Below are 17084 nucleotides of genomic sequence, written 5' to 3' on the forward strand. Positions count from 1 at the left end.
GGTGAAGAGGGAAGAGAGTAGAGATAGGCATACCACTGGGAAAAGAACATAAACAAAAGGACCAAAGATGGGAATGAGAAGAATTTAGATGGAGGCCTGTCCATAGAAAGTCTTGAAATCTAAATTTAATTCAGCAAGTGCTGAGGAAGTAATTTTAGATTTTTAAATAGAAGACTGTCCTATAAGGTACATGTGTGTGTATGTGTGTGTGCATACTTTATCCACTACTTTCTTTGGAATAGATGTAAATTTACAGAAAAGTGGTAAAGATAGTTCAGAGAGTTCATGTATATCACATTTCCGTATACCCCAAATCCACTCTCCCCTATTGTTAATATCCTATATTACTATAGTTCATCTTTCACAGTTAATGAAACAAAAATTGATACATTTGTAAGTAAGGTTCATAGTTTATTAGAATTTCCTTTGCTTTTAATGTCCTTTTTTCATATCAGTATATCACATTATTTTTAGTCAACTTGTTTTATTTTGAAAAGATGAAATTGGGTATATGTAGAATAGATTAGAGAAGAGTAAATCTGAATTCAGATTAGGAGATCGAGGTCCATAAAAAAATAGCACATCAATTCATAGTGCTTTGTCTGCAAATCTGAACTCTGAAAAGCTATGAAAAACAAATTCATTTGTGGCCAGATTTAATTTGACTTGCACTTAAAGTGGTTATTCTTTCATTTAATTGAAAAAATATATTAATATTGTTAATGGAGTACTATCCCAGACTCCTCTGAGGCAGTTTAGAATATACCTTGCTAAAATTTGAATAATTCAGAATTTTAAATACATTTGCCTCAAGGGTTTCAGAAAAGGAAATGTGACCTGAGGCATATGAGGCCCTTCATTTGAGTTTTATTAATGGGGGCACACAGGAAAAAGGAAAGTATCAGTAATAGTTTAGACAGCAAAATGTCAGCAAGATAAAGATTGTGAGGTGATTTTAATAATCTCACACTATGGTGCAGAGAAGAGCACATACATTTGTAAATAAGAAAATTTGGTTGTGATGCTCTTAGAAAATATTTTTTTCAACATAGGGAGCTTCATACATGCAGCTAATTTGGAAGAAAGCTAGAAAGAGGTATAAATTCAGAACTCATTATAAAAATGTGCCTCTTAACAAATTCCTTTATTCTTCATTAATATTTAGGTTTAAAAAATGGAACAAAAAATTATATTCAGAAAATGTATGTGGATTTAGTTTATCTAGAATTTTAATCCTAAACTTCTCAATTTAGATACTTTAAAACAAGTTAGGATACCTTTTTAAAAAATAAGGTTATGTAGTTCTGCATATTAATGGAATAAGTATTTTAATTAAAAAAAAGGATGATTTCCTGATTGGTTGAAATTAAGAATTACAATAAAAATGAAATAATGAGAATTTTCAAAGAACATCACTCAATTTTTTTAAAAAGCTAAACCTCTCATTATACGACCTTGTTCTCCTGGTATTTTAAAGTAGACAATTATATAAGCATTACTTCTGTTAGAACTAATAGTAGCAGTTTGTTTATGTCATTGAAATATCTGCTGTTTCTTTTATTTGTATGTTAAATTTGACTCTGGGCCTTCTGTGGAAGCAGTGACAACCTGTGTTATTTTTGAACACTCCTTCCTTAATATTTGTAATATTTTTTTTTTTTTGCTTAAAAGTGACCTTAACTTCGATATAGTGGATTATCATTGTTTTAAACTTTTTTCTTCTTTGCGAACTAATAGAGCTGTTGTGAATTCTTAAGTAATGTCTTTTTCAGAATATTTGCAAATGTGGTTATGGAAAGTAATCTCATCCTAGTCCCTTGTATTTCATGTGCTGAAGAAAGGCTTAGCCTGCATTTGATTGAAACTTTCCCATTTTATTGAGCAGTGGTGTTCCAGGCTCAAGCTGAATTGCATGGCATAAGAAAGGAGCAGTGAGCATTTGATGAAAGCACGTAATAAAATGCATCAATTGTGTAAGTACCTCGTTGCAGTCACATCTGGCTTACTCTCAGGGTCCCATTAGATTCCTGTGGTTTTCTGTGCCAAAAATAATATGCTCTGTAGTTAATGGAAACAGGATATTTGCAGTTTGATTAAAAAGAATCATCTTATTTTCTTTCTTTCTTTTCTTTTTTTTTTTTTTTTTGAGGCGGAGTTTCGCTCTTGTTACCCAGGCTGGAGTGCAATGGCGCGATCTCGGCTCACCGCAACCTCAACCTCCTGGGTTCAAGCAATTCTCCTGCCTCAGCTTCCCGAGTAGCTGGGATTACAGGCACGCGCCACCGGGCCCAGCTAATTTTTGTATTTTTAGTAGAGACGGGGTTTCACCATTTTGACCAGGATGGTCTCGATCTCTTGAGCTCGTGATCCACCCGCCTCGGCCTCCCTAAGTGCTGGGATTACAGGCGTGAGCCACCGCGCCCGGCCTGAATCATCTTATTTTCTTTCAGATCTTTGTCAGGCTTAAGTTCCATCTCTGAGCTGCCATGTCTCTTTAAAATTTTATGACTGAGGCCGGGCGCAGTCATAAAAGAAAATTTTTTTATGACTGAAAGATCAATTGTTCTTTTGATCTGTTTCTTTCTTTTTCGTTATTACAATGATTCCAGCACTGATGCTGGATTGTTTACCAATGATGAGGGAAGACAAGGTACTGAAATGATATTTTTCTTCTCTCTTTGGAAAAACTTCTTCATTGTAAAGTTGTGTTTATTGCTGGTTATTTCATGAGTTGACCACTGCAATCCGTTTACCTTACACCCATTACTTACTGGACTAGAATTTAGTATGGCAGCTGGTTTTTCATATGCTGTGGAAGGTGTCTTGGCTTCATGACCTAAAGTAATTGATTATCTCCAAAAGCTAGTATGTGGAGCGAATAATATTAAGGGAGGATTATCTTGTTTGAGAAAGCTTTACGTACCTTTTTGATTTTCTCTCATTTAGCAAGTTTGAAAGAAACTGGTTCTCATTCTCGACGTAATTCCAAATGTATTTAAACCTGTTTAAGCATTCATAAAGGTGGATTTGCAAGTCATTTGTCATTTTTATTCAGCTGTGACATTTTATTCATTCTATCCAGTTTGTAAGTAATTAGATGATTTTTATGAATTCAATAATGTTAACTGTTAAACAGAAATGTCTTACATCATTTATGTTTTCCATCTTTGAAACTTCTGGAAGCTTCAGTGTTTAACATGGCAGTATTTTGAAGCTATGAAAAATAAGAAAACCTTCATAAGGGGACAGGATTAATCCTTAATAGGATTGATTTCATTTAGTCGCATCTGCTCTGGATTGTTTCCCCTTTTATACTCCATACAAATCATGCCATTAACACATGCAAATACCTATCACAAATGTTCTCTTTTTTAAGAACACATTGGAGGAAGACAGTAAGTTACAAGTGAAAAAAACTAATGTAAATTTTAAATTATAAATTTATTTAATGGTGTAATGAAAAAGGACAAAGTAATTGCTGCCTGCACTTTTTTCCTTAGTCTGCTCATCCTCTTGGCAGCACAGTAAATGTAAATGAAGTGATCATTCTTTTTTTCCTATTTGTGAACTATTTGTCCTAGATAAATAGGTACATAACTATTTGAAAGATCATAGACTTTAAAGTCAAGACTTTGATGAAATATGTTAAAATGCTCGGGCTAAATGGGAAGGTGAACTACCTTGATAATATACTTAAATTCTCATTAAAATACAGGTCTTTACTCAAGATTGTATTATAAATGTTGATATTGGTAATAAAATGAAATGAAAAAAGTAAAACATCAACCTTGACAAGGCTGTCAATCTTGGATAAGTATGGAAGGGCTTAGAATGCTATGCTAGCATTGATTGTTACTTACTATATTTCACATTGCTAAGCACTTTTCTTGCCTTTAAGTTCTTAATTAATTCTTAAAAATCCCTTTGAGATCCCAATGTTTTTTAAATGAAGATACTGACACTAATAGAGTTGAAGTAACTTTCCTGATACTAGAGAACACAGGAATTCTAATTGGTCTCTCTGACTTCACAGGAAGTTCTTATTCAGTGACTATTTGATTTCCCTATTGAAGAATAAAGTTGTGTATCGCATCAAAAAAAAATTTTATCTTTCTATAATAATGTTGGAATTCAGATATATGGTAATCAGTTTCAAGTGAGGACTGGTTTTTTCTTATTCTGAAACCTGATCTGTATACTTTTAATATAAAGCTCAGTAAAAGTCCCAATCTCTAAGTGCTGTTAATTGTGTTTTTTGAAAAATTATTTTTTAAATTAATTTCCCAGTAGAAACAAGCTCTAGTGACTCTAGTTTTTGAAATGCCTTTAATTTTCCATTCCGTCTTAGTTGAAATGTAGCTGTTTCTCATAAAATTATTTTCAACTGAAGCTTAAGAGTATTTTCAGTTTTCCTTTAAATATGTTTGTTGTAAGATATTTTAGAAATCAGAAATATCTTTCTCTAAACAAAAGAAGTTTATGACAATTGTGATGACTCTCTTAGAAACCAGAATTAGTGGTGGCTTTTTATAATCAAGGGGAGGATACTTTAATGAATCTCAGATCATCTTCAAAATGCTATTTGTTTCTTTCTGTTTTTCTTTTCTTTTCTCTTTTTTGTTTTTAAGACAAGGTCTCGCCCTGTCGTTCAGGCTGGAGTGCCGTGGTGCGATCATAGCTCACTGTAACCTCAAACTGCTGGTCTCAAGGGGTCCTCCTGCCTCAGACTCCCGTAGCTAGGACTACAAGTGCATGTCACCATGCCCGGCTAATTTCTAATCTTTTTGTAGAAACAGGGTCTCACTATCTTACCCAGGTTCATCTGGAACTCCTGATCTCAAGTGATCCTCCTGCTTTAGCCTCTGAAAGCACTGGGATTATACCCATGAGCCATCATGCCTGGCCTGTCTCTCTTTCTTTTAAAAGCCACCCGTCTTTTGTATTTTTGTCTCTTTATACAGCTCTTCATAACTCCTTTTTTTCAAAAAACAAAATACTGATTCTCACTGATGACACATTTCAAACTGAATTTTCAATTGATCATTTATTGTTCCATGGTTACACTCATGTATGTTCCGAAAAGTCAGAATTACTGGATAGTGCTGGGCAAAAATATCTCACTTATTCAATTTAGTTTCTTCATAAACTCTAAGGTATTGTCACTTTTCATTTAAAATCAACTTTTTCAAAACTATTTCTTAATGAGCTTAATTGGATTAATTTCATTTAGTCACATCTGTTCATCACTGTTTCCCCTTTTACACGCCATACAAATCATGAAATTAAACTAATTATGTACCCATATCGGCTGCAAAGAAAGGGTTCCACAGTTTTAATACTTTTTAATTCCCGGGAGCAGATTAAGGTTTGTTTTTTCTTAATGTGGAAGGGGTAGTAACTGAAGTGGATTTTTTAATAGATTTTGCCAAAGGATTAACCAGTTAATTATTGTTTTTCATGTTTTAGAATTGGTTCTAAAACATAATACTTTGCATTTTTGTTGATGGAGTACTTACAGTCTTAAGAGAACATTTCTTAAGTGAAGCTGTTTTATAAAATTAAAAGTTTTTCTTATAGATTATATATGCAATTGTCAAAACATAGGATCCCCGATTTAAGTTTTAGGTAAATAACACACAATTTTTTAGAACACGTATTTTCCATGCAGTACTTAAACATACTTACACTAAAAATTTAGTGCAAATACTATATATTTATAGTAAAAGTTAGTCATTGATCTTAATTTTGAATTTAACTGCCATCTTGTATTTTTTACTACCTGACAACACTAATTGTGTAACTGGATGATAAAACTGAATCTTTGGTGGTGGGGGTTTCTTGTATTTGCACAGGTGATGATGAACAGAGTGACTGGTTCTACAAAAAGGAGTCAGGTGGAGCATGTGGTATCACTGGAGTTGTGCCCTGGTGGGAAAAGGAAGATCCTACTGAGCTAGACAAAAATTTACCAGATCCTGTCTTTGAAAGTATCTTAACTGGTTCTTTTCCCTTATGTCGCATCCAAGCAGAAGAGGTCAGTAGCTCTGGCTCCTGGGTAGATACAATGGGTTTAAGGTCAATCTAGGAATATTCATTTAAAGAGGATAAGATAGAGTGGAAATTAGAGAATGTAAACACAGGACACTGGAAAGAAATATATTGGCCGCTAATACAGCTACTACATTTATCATGCTTCCAAATTAGTAGAAAAATTGACTTGTTTTCTTGCTAGGCTCATGGAGAAAATGTTGAAATGATAAGAATGTGAATTGGAACAAGAGAAATGGCCTGGATATTTATTACTCTAGTGTTCAAACACTGGATAGTTAAGTGCTGACTGCATTAGTACTTCGCAAGGCATTGCTACAATTTTTTTCAAGTGTGAGTTTTGCATTTTCCCCAATAATATTCATGGCATTCACGCCACCACCAACTTACTTTCATTCTCTATTGATAGATCATCTTCTATGCTCCAGCGATCATAGAATCTTCTAAATTGAGTACTTTGATTTTCCAGGTTTCCAAGCTAGACTCAGTTGCCTTCATGGAATGTCTTCAAAGAATATTAAAAAATCTGGAGGGACTCCAACTTTAATGGTAGGCATACTTTTTTTGTGTAATTGTCATGTTTGGAAATGTTTTCATTTCTATGGAATAAAAAGCCACATCCTCATCCTTTATTCATATTCTAATGTTATACTTAAAAATAATCCATTTTTTTTGTAGGCTACAAACTGGACCAGTGAGATTCCCCTATAAACCAAATCTTCTAATGCTAATAAATTAGTTACATTTTGAACATCCGGGGAATGACATTCGAGGGAACCTGGCTCCTGTCCTCTTCCCTGGAGGAATAATCACTGAAGTAAGAGCCTCTTTGATGAAAAGATGGGACTGTTTTTGCTGGAGGACTGGTATTCTTCCTTTTAGTCAGAAGTGAACCTGACTGGGGAGGCCTTCTAGGCATTTAGGTTGGCCCAGGGTGGATAGAAACTACTGTACATTTTATATATTTTTCTCTTTTATGATTTTTTTTTTACATTGAGTCTATTTATGTATACTTGCTTTGCCAAAATGCTCACAAAGCTAGAAATTTAAAACTTCCCAATCTAACAAGTATTCCTTAATGTTTATAGTGTGACTGATTAAGAATTAATTTTTCATATCTGACTGTCGTAAATAAAAATCGTGATGCATTGACATTTATGGTTCATTTTTAGAGAAGTCTTATATAACCAGCGTTATTTAAAATATTTGCATTTTACTCAGGGTATTTTAACAAGGGCTATGATGAGTAGTAGGTAAGGTTGATAATCTTTGCTGGAGTTTGTATTTTGTTCAGCTTACTTTCTACTTGGGTAATCTGCTCTGTATTGCAAACTCATTGTATTTTATAGTGTAGTTTTCATTGTGCTGCAAAAATCATCCTCTTTCTAAATTAGCCACAGTGATAACTAGTCTGCACTAGTAGAATCATTTACCTTTTAAACTATCTGCTTTGTCTGATACCTGAAACACATCAAAATTATTATTTTGGTTTACAGCTTAATGAAACATGTGAAAGCTGGTATTTTAAACAAATACTGTGTGATTCTGAATCACATCATCATGTTTAAAAGGGAGAGCTGCTTGTACATCTTTAGAATGGCAGACCATATGTGTCACTGTGAGTGTCAGAAATACTTGCATGAGCTCATTTTCACCAAGTGGGGGGGAAATGTAATGTTTCTATTGATGGTGTAATTTAGACACTATAATAAGTTCAGACCATTTGAGTTCTTCAAAATGGTTATATTAAAATGATATTTCTATTAAGCTTCAATAATGAAAAACAACGTGATTTAATATGTGTATTTTTATATTATTGTATGGATTAATTGTTAATTCAGCATTTAACTTAAATATGATTGGAAAAGAAACTTTAAGTTGCCATTGCCTTTACCTAAAGTTTTTGAAGTCTGGACTATTTCAGCAAATGCATGAAGCAGGAATGTGTGACATCTCCTGTTAGACTGCTTGTCTAATATGGAGAGATTAAGAATGATAAAATGCAACTTTGAGTCTCTTTACCTTTGCATATTTAAAGGTACAATGGTGTGGTGTTGGTAATTGTAAGTAAGCTTTTCTGTGCTATGTCTTTGGAGTGAAAATTCATGTTTTTTTCTGAATTACATAAATGCTTTTGTTTTATTTTGTATGATTGTCTTTTAGATCTGAATAAGTCACTTTAAAACCTTAGCCTATGAACTTTGCCTTATCAATCATGAATCTCGATGAATGCTGTCTAGTTCTTGGTTCCGTTTTACCTATTTTTATTTTTGGTTCACTGCTTGCCTTGAGCAAAGCTGGGATTTGTAGCCCATTTTCTAGGCTTATTGCAATCTCACTGTGGTATTTTATAGAAGCTATTACAACTGATAGGCTAGCTTCATGGTATTGATGATACATGGCTTAACCATACTAAAAGCTGCCTTCCCTCTCTAAATTGTGAAAAGGTGATTAAGTTTCCACTTGATGGAGATATACTATATATGTGTGTTTATCATGGAACTAGTGCATTAGGCCATAAACTGTTTTTCTGGTCTACGTTTTTTGTATTTAAAATTTTACTGAAGACAATACACTCCTTCAGGTTTTCTTTCTTTCAACCCTGAATTGTCCTTGTTTGGATTTTTAAGTACTGTAATTTTTTTTTTTTTTTCTTCAGTAAAATCTCTGACTTGGGCAAGAAAGGTAAGAGTTCCAATTTGTGCTATTGATATTTCTCTGATTTCCTTTGCTAAGTTTTGTTGTTGCTTATGTTATTTATATTACATATAACTGTAATATCTAGTTTTAAAAATCATAATCTCCCAAAACACTCATCTTTACACAGTACTCATGACATCTGGTAGTAAGAAGTGAAATTTAATTGCCTTAGACTTTCACACTGGAAAGCCAGATTGCTTTTAAGAGAGATTAATTTTCTGAGCAAAGTCAAGCACATGGAGTTGCAACCCATTAAACAGAATGCCAACAAAATATTCCTTAAGCAAATGAGTGATGACTGCACAAGTATAATGATCTAATATATTTGAAGGAAATGACAGAAGGAGAATCTTTTACTGAAATATCAATCTAAACATTTTTTGGGGGGGGGAAGTTTTCCATTGTATTACAGTTGATTCTCACTATTTGCCATTTTGCTCTTAACACTGAATTCGAGAATACTGAATAATGGCTCCTAAGGGAAAGACAGGGTTAGGTTTCTGTGAGCCTCTGGTCATAACATGTTCACCAGCTGATCAGTAGATAACCTTGTCTTCTGTATGTTTGTGTTTAAAGACATTTAGTATATATTGTTGACATATTAACATTGAACTCATGGCCGATAGCACTGTAACTTATTTCTTAACAAAGATTATCTATTAAGTGTTTTCTCTTTAAGGCACATCCCAGTCTTCTTGCACTTAGAAGCAGTAGACAGCACTTCTCAGCACTCTTCTTGGGGCTATTTAAAACAGAATAATCACCCACAGAAATACAAACACAATCTGGTACTAATTTAGATCACAAAAATGACACGTGTTTACAGTATGATAGCTTAAACAATTAGGAAGAAAGTCACCTCATTGACCCCTGTTAGGAATGCACATGTGTATCAGGTAACTCACGTCACATTTTTCACTGCTCTGCACATATCACTGAATTACTACAAAAGTCAGAAATGATGAGTATTAATTTTGGGGTTACAAATAAATTTTAGCAAGTAGGCATATTTGCAAATATGGAATCCACAATGGGAAGGAGATTGACTCTATTTAGTTTTATAGAGAGCAAAGTGGTATTGTAGAAAATTGATAGATTTTGAAGTCAGATCTTTGTGAATCCACACTCTGGTTCTTCTTTTTAGTTGTAGTTACATTTTGAACCTCCTTCCTTCCTTTTGTTAAACACTGACAATGCTTACTTTTGCATAAGTGTCATCAGGTTTTTAAAATGAGATTATGTATACATAATATGGGCCCAGCACTATCTCTGGTGCATAATATATATTAAATAAATGATAGTTACAATTGTTAGATATATTAAACACTATAGCTGGGACTTAGAGAACATTTGTATCATGAGTCAAAGTGTAGAATTTTGGACCTTAAACTTTTCTGGTTTTTTTTTTTTTTCTTTTTTTTTTTGAGACAGGTCTCACTCTGTCACCCAGGCTGGAGTGCAGTGGCACAATCAAGGCTCACTGCAGCCTCGGCCTCCCAAGCTCAAGTGATGCTCCTACTTCGGCCTCCCTAGTAGCAGGGTCTACAGCCATTTGCAAACATGTCTGGCTAGTTTTTATATTTTTAGTAGAGATGGGTTTTGCCATGTTGTTGAAGCTGGTCTCAAACTCCTGGGCTCAAGTGATCCTCCCTCCTCAGCCTCTCAAAGTGTTGGGATTACAGGTGTGAGCCAGCACAACTGGCCTGTTCATATTTTATACATAATTTGCCTTTACATTTAATATTTAAAGTACTTTATATGGCATTCTTTTATGTTTCTTTTATACCTTATTTATATTTGAGCTGGCCTCTGTCTTTAATATGATCTGTGACTCATAGTTGCAAATAAATTTTAGATTGACAGCCACTCCACTAAATCTTAAAACTTAACTGCAAACTGGGAAACTTCTCTAAACTCTTATCCTGATCACAGACCGCATAGACCTTCTCCCCCCATCATTTAAACTATTCATTTCTACAATGAATAGCTACAAATGAATAGCTGAAATGATGCGGGGAGAAGGTCTAATGGGTATTCCTGAACCTATACTGTTCAGGAGATTTGGGTCCTGATCTACTTGATCTACCTGATTTTTAAAATTAATTATGCTCATATGCATGCAAACAGAGTCCTGAGATTTTTATGCTGAGAGGAATTACTATCCTAGTAAAGTACCAATTTGTTAAAACTCAGCTAACTAGCATCTCTTATTCCCTATTTTTAGGAGAATGAAGCAAATGATAATTAATTTCAAGGGATATTCAGCCCAAATCTCTTCTATTTCCATAATTTGTTCATTAAGCTTAATTCAGAATAATATTTCTCAGAATAATGATGGCAGAATCTGTTTTGGGATATAGTACCTATAAAGCGCATCCAAGTAATCTTACGTAAGCATCGCATTCCAGTTAGCTAAGATATATCCTATTCCTGTGCATCCTAAAAAGTCAGTGTTTTTTGTAGGTCAGAGCTTTTTAAAATTCGTTTTTGATTTGAATTAATGGTCTTTCAACAGGTGTTACATTGGTCTACTGAAAATTAGTATTCAAATTGTGCAGTCTTTTGAAAGATCAGGAAATAAATGACTCAGCTTAAAATACATTGTTGGATGACAACATGATATTACATGGAAATTTTATGTAAGAGTTATAGGAATTTATTTAAAAGTGTTAGAATTACCTCAGTCTACTTTTCTGTATGGTTGGAATAAGAATACATTGGTGCTTGTATTGATGGTTATTCTGCCACAGAAAATGAATCTGACTTAATTGACTTCTTATTTATATATGTTTATCAAGCTCAAAAATCTGAAACAAATGTTGACATTAGCTCTTAATCCAATTTATCATGCTGTACAAATAAGCATCCTGTTTACATTCACTGTACAAAAACCCTGAACACAATCATTTGCATTTTTTCAGAATCTTGAGTCAGTTCATTCTATAGGAGAAAAAGAATATTGTATGTATTTTTTTCTGTGAAGTCATAGAAAATCAGGATTACATGAGTAGCATTTTGTTAATGATAATCATACCGTAATGATTTACTCTGTATGTCTTGCTCAACTTTTATTGTTTCTTAGGAAACTAGAGTAGGAATATTTAGTCTTCTTTATAGCCTTTTACAACAGTAGGGCCATTTAATTTTTTTTTTTTTTTTTTAAGACGGAATCTTGCTCAGTTTCCCAGGCTGGAGTGTAGTGGCACAATCTCGGCTCACTACAACCTCTGCCTCCCGAGGTCAAGTGATTCTTTTGCCACAGCCTCCCCAGTAGCTGGGACTACAGGCACCCACCACCACACCCAACTAATTTTTGTATTTTTAGTAGAGATGGGATTTCACCATGTTGGCCAGGGTGATCTCAAACTCCTGACCTCAGATGATCTACTGGCCCCAGCCTCCTAAAATGCTGAGATTACAGGCTTGAACCACCACACTCAGCCAGAAGGGCCATTTAAAATGAAGTTAATTTACATAAGGGAACTTCATAGTCTAAGAGAAAGGAAAACTTTCATTATGGAAAGCAACTCTAAAATGGTTTTTTTAAAAATGCACACAGCCTATGTCCTCAACTGTAATTTGACCATGACTAATTATCTAAGAATTTTTGAGTGGAATTTACTAGCAAAATGCTTTATTTTAAGCCCTATGCACTGATATATGTTTATATCCTTAAGGAATTTTGGGGTACTTTGGAGAATACAAGAAGAATGTGTTTTTGAATGGTTATTATATTTTAAATATATATCATGTATAATCTAGGATTACAGGTGTCAGCCACCATGCCCAGCCAGAAACTGACACTTTTTTAAATAACTTATTTTGAGATAAATTGATTTTGTATCTTAGAAAAGTACAACTTAATAGAATTATAATAAATATTTATTTTATAAAATACATTTTGATACTGTCTTTTTTATTTAAAAATTCTCTATTTTGGTCTAGGACATGGTGGCTAACACCTATAATCACAGCACTTTGGGAGGCTGAGGCAGATGGATCACCTAAGGTCAGGAGTTTGAGACCAGCCTGGCCAACATGGTGAAACCCCATCTCCACTAAAAATACAAACATTAGCCGAGCATGGTGACATGTTCCTATAATCTCAGCTACTCGGGGGGCTGAGGGAGGAGAATTGCTTGAATTTGAGTGGTGGAGGTTGCAGTGAGCTGAGATCATGCCACTGCATTCCAGCCTGGGTGACAGAGTGAAACTCTGTCTCAAAAAAAAAAATTCTCCATTTTGATATCATTTACAACCATGCATTCTATATCATAGAAATTTAATATCTATAATTATTTTAAAATATGATTTGAATAATTTTTCATTCGGTTCTTTTAAATGGTATCTGTTTATTTTGGTATTCTTTTATTATGCTTTATTAAAAGAGCAGATATTTACAAACTTAAATAGTACAGATACAGTATATTTATTCAGTCAGCAGTATTTTAATGTTCATTTTATTCTCCATATTTAGCCTTAGAAACCCTTTAGGAAAAATTGTATAAACTGGTGTTCAATCTTGGTATTTCAGTGTTACCAAAATTGACAACATCTATTTTTCATATATTTAAAATATTGGCTCTTGCTTCTATGAGAGCTTAGTCTTTGAACTGGCTTGACTTTATCGATGTCATTGTCATTTGGGTTTGTGATACTTTGGAAATCTGGAACCTTGCAAAGTGAATGTTAGTAATTTAGTAATTATAACAGACACGATGATGCTTACTATGTGCCAGACACTTTTCTATGTGATATTTTCATATATATTTTTTCATTAATTTAATCTTAACATATCTATAATATTCATTAATGTCTACAACTTAAACAGTTCATTACATTTTCTTCCTTTGACAAGCCAAAATTAATACAATTGGAAAGTTTTTCATATTTCTGTCATGTTGCTAATATTAATAAATATAAATAAATTTTCATTTTTAAGTAGTCTTTATTTCCTGGTTATGAAGTGCCTGGTTACAAAGTGTGAATTATTTTTGAAATACTCACAGGCACTCTTTGTATCTCGAATGGCAAGCACAATCAAGATGTGTGCCGTAATAAAAATGATAATGAAGTGTTTTACTGCTTCTATCAGATGAATCACTGGAACCCAATCCTCATTTTCATCCTTTCTTCCCTTTTTATATTTCTCAGGTAGTCTACAGTACCTTCTTGCCGATCTAGTTCTAGCACCTTCTGGTCTGCTTGCTTGCTCTGTCTTCTCCCTGCCTGCCCTCTATGGACCCTCATCATCTCTCCAGCCTGTTTTACAGTGTGCCTCATAGCTGTCACATTGCTATTTTAGTTCAGCTGTGATGATATCCTATGTATTTCTTACATTCCTTTCCCCTCCTTTCTCATGTAACTTAGCAAAGCTCTGGGAAAATCTCTTAAAGGAGGATGATCTTTTTAGCTGGGACTTCTAGAATGAGTTAGAGCTTACTAACTGATTGGGGAAGGAAATTGACAGAAAGGCATGGTCAAGGATTAACTTTGAAACAGCATGGAATATTCAGGAAATTGTGAATCCAGTGTTACTGAGGTATAAGATATGCTTGTGTGGAGTGATATGTAGTATTAGGGAGGGTTGGGCTGAAAATGTGGGCAGGGTTTAGATACTTATGGACGTTATGGTCCATGGGAATGCATGTGAACCCATGTAATCTCCAAGGGGTTAAAAATTACCAGATTTGCTTTTTTAAAAGGTTACATGGGCAGTAGTATGGAGAGTACATTAGGTAATTACAAGTTAAGACTATATCAGGAGACTAAGATCCATGCCTGTTCCACAGTAGGTAGGATCCATGGATGAGACTAAACCCTTACATTTTTATGGTACCTGATATTCTGATCAACTCTTGCATGGCATCCACTCGTTTAACAAAGACTTTTGATACCAGGTAATGCCAGTATCAGATACCGCTGGGCCTCAGGTGTTAGTGATGAACAAGTTAGATAGGATCTCTTTGGAGCTTACATTTTAATGAATGAAAATAAACCCGCCAGAGGTTGGGAGGAGAATAAGGAGATAAAAATGGACATGGAGAAAATTAAGCAGGGTAAGTGTTAGAGAATTATAGAATATGAAGTTGATTGGAGAGAATATGATTTGCAGGCTGAAATTTTTAGCAAATCTAGTGCCATTCTTCTTATTGCACTTATAACAGTTGGGGAAAGGAGCAAGGGTGTACATTATTCATACCTGTTCATTCAAGAAGTTGAGATAGGTTTTAGCCATCTCTCCTGATTCCCGATCAGATTTCCCAAGCTTTTAAATGTCACTATGGGTCGGTCTGGGAATGGCAAAAAAGTCACTTTTGTTTACCAGGTACAGCTTTACTACTAATGATTCTGATTTTTTTTTTTTTTTTGCCTTTATGTTTTTTTAATAGGGACAGTATTTGTGGGGTAATGTTATATTTTGAAACACATATGCAATATGTAGTAAATCAGATTAATTAGGATATCCATCACCTCAAACATTTACTGTTTCTTTGTAACTCCTGAATAATTTTTTTAAAGAAAGTTTGCAGATGCTAATTATTTATATAGTATATTGGACGTTCCCTTTAGATTTCATTATAATGTATGTCCTGATATTTAATATATAAGAACTTTGCTGCAGAGGTTACCAGTTTACTCTTCTGTTTTAATGGCAAATTAAATATTATGCAGTATAACTAGCCTTTTTATTACATTTTTTAAAATGCATGAAATACCATGCTTTCTGCTTTTTATTTTTCTTACTTTAGTATTTGCATACCAAATCTTAAGTCATTCCTTTATTAAAAAAGAAATGATTTGTTTTAGATTTATATTTTTGTTTTTGAGATATATTTATAATCTATAGACTTTTTAATGAATCCCTTGATTTGCAAATGTGAGGTTTTCTAAAAATATTTCTTAGACCATGATTATTATTTAAAAACTTTTCTTCTCTTTTATACCCTAAGAAACCTTTGAAATATGTTTTAAAATGCTCTTTCAAAATTAAGGCTGCTGATTGGTAACCATTTGACTTCACAAATGAAGACGCAACACCTTTTTGTAGTTGTTTCTTAAAATGGTGACGACATTGTTAGACTCCCCATTATTATTATTTTTAAAAAATCAAAATTCGGGAAACAAATGCGGCCAACATTTTACTTTCTAGGAAGCTTCTACTCTGTTTTTCTGCCTTTCTTGTTGCTGATAGAATTATTCTGATGGTCTATAAAATTCAATTTTCTAATTTCCCTTCAGATATGTCATATATCTAGTATCAGGAAAATTCAAAATCATTGATGGGCATAACACTTCCAAATAATAGTTAACAAGCACTTTCTATATGGAAGTCACCTGCAAGTCCTCCAACTGAAGGTCAGTTTGAAGAACTGAAAATTCATAATGGAATCATATAGATAGAAATTTTCTTTACTATAGTTAGAGAATGCCAACCAGATATTTTGTTGACTGATATCCAGGAAAGGGGATTCTGAGAATCCAAAGATGCCAACAGGTATTTATGTATGTTTTAAACCAATAAAACTTGTAAAATTTTTGTTGTTGTTGAATCCCAAGTACCTGAAGCACTGACCAGGACTTAATAGGGTCAATTTGATGATGTTTTTGTGTTTGTGTTTTTGTTTTGTTTTCTTTTTGCATATCAAAGGAGTAATGACTTGTGCCATTAATCTTCTCTTAGAACTTCATATTTAGATCTCATATTTAATCATAGACAGTTTACCATTGAAATATCACAGGTCCATACAATGCTGAACTTGCAGGAGTGCTTACCTTTAAGTTACCTGTGTCTGTGTAGTAACATTTAATGGTGTCTACTTGGTTTTTCTGAGGTGTATTTTATATTTCATTCAATTTTGAAGTATTTAATCTAGAAATTGTTCTTTAAAAACTAAATGTGTATTACTTAGGTTTCATCTCATTTTATCTCATTTATATATATCCTTAACAAATTAATTTTTCAATTCACAAAAATACTTATAAAAAATTCACAAAAGTATTTTATATTATTTGTCAGATGAATAAATAAGTATATACTACATTTGACTGAGAAACTTGATGTCTTGCCTAATTGTGTTTTTAGCCATAAAAACCTAGGAAATACCATGCAGAACATACGCATGGTCAAGAACTTTATGCTGAAACACAAAGAGCAATGGCAGCAAATAGACAAATGAGACCTAATTAAACACAGGAGCTTTTGCACAGCAAAAGAAAACATCAATAGTGTGACCTGGAAACAAGGAAAATGTGAAAATGTTTTTGCAATCTACCCATCTGACAAGAAACATATATTTAGAATCTACAGAGGACTTAAACAAATTCACAAGATA

The 17084-nt window shown here is 33.5% G+C and overlaps 1 pseudogene across 1 annotated transcript; it reads left to right on the forward strand.

The window, feature by feature from the left end:
* The first annotated feature begins 1979 nt into the window (after positions 1–1979).
* LOC103791310 (G patch domain-containing protein 2-like) lies at positions 1980–16805 on the forward strand (annotated as a pseudogene). The gene is made up of 4 exons (XR_008477066.2): positions 1980–2650; positions 5853–6034; positions 6518–6597; positions 6727–16805. The product of XR_008477066.2 is annotated as a G patch domain-containing protein 2-like (transcript).
* Positions 16806–17084: the final 279 nt, after the last annotated feature.

Source organism: Callithrix jacchus, chromosome 16 (genome assembly GCF_049354715.1).
Source record: "Callithrix jacchus isolate 240 chromosome 16, calJac240_pri, whole genome shotgun sequence".
NCBI classification, from domain to species: Eukaryota; Metazoa; Chordata; class Mammalia; order Primates; family Cebidae; genus Callithrix; species Callithrix jacchus.